Source organism: Rhinopithecus bieti, unplaced genomic scaffold (genome assembly GCF_001698545.2).
Source record: "Rhinopithecus bieti isolate Rb0 unplaced genomic scaffold, ASM169854v2 scaffold_6908, whole genome shotgun sequence".
Lineage (NCBI taxonomy): Eukaryota > Metazoa > Chordata > Mammalia > Primates > Cercopithecidae > Rhinopithecus > Rhinopithecus bieti.
The window spans coordinates 109,166-110,154 of record NW_016805193.1 but is presented as its reverse complement, the minus strand read 5'-3'; positions in this window follow the sequence as shown (position 1 = coordinate 110,154).

The following is a 989-nucleotide window of genomic DNA, read 5'->3' as shown; positions in this document are numbered from 1 at the left end:
TGCCCAGGCTGGAGTGCAGTGGCCGGCTCTCAGCTCACTGCAAGCTCTGCCTCCCGGATTCCCGCCATTCTCCTGTCTCAGCCTCCCGAGTAGCTGGGACTACAGGCGCCCGCCTCGTCGCCCGGCTAGTTTTTTGTATTTTTTTTAGTAGAGACGGGGTTTCACCGTATTAGCCAGGATGGTCTTGATCTCCTGACCTCATGATCCGCCCGTCTCGGCCTCCCAAAGTGCTGGGATTACAGGCTTGAGCCACCGCGCCCGGCCGGTCATCCCATTTTTCAAACTTCGAAGTAATGGATAGGCAAGTTAAGGTTATTTTTTTCTCTCAAATACCTTACAGTGAATGCATTCCTGATAAAACTGAAAGTATCCAAGTACCTAATAAAACTGAGTCACGCACCATCTGCGATAAGGGACCACTGGCCTGAAAAATCCCCAAATTTGTAAGTGGGCAGCCTCTGGCTCCACCCTGGGCCAGACCTGGGGCTCCTCTTAGGCAAATTCAAATTCAGTCCTTCCAAGCTCTGACAAGTGTGGTCTCCTCTCCACCCCCAGGCTCTTGGGCTGGTGCTTTTGAAGGGTTTCCCAAACCTACACTCAAGTCTGGGAATTCTCACCCAGACTCTTGCCAGCTCATCTCCCTTTTCAGTTTCACTTCCCCAACCCCCAGGGAGTCAAGCCAACCAATGGAACCAACATGGCTGTGTTCCAGGAAAACGTTAAGGACACCGAAATGTGAACTTTGTAAACTTTTCATCTCTCACGTAATCATACTATTTTGGGTTTCCCCCCTACCACTAACCACTTAAAAATGTCAAGACCACTCTTAGCTCAGAGATTTGGCCAGCGGGAGGAGTTTGCCCGCCTTTGCTTTAGATGCTGCTGGTTGCAGCGTCTTGGTAGTTTGCACAAATTTGCCATGCATTCCCTCATTTGATTCTCATGACCCATGTAGGAGTTACTGTTATTTTCGTTTTACATCTATTAAA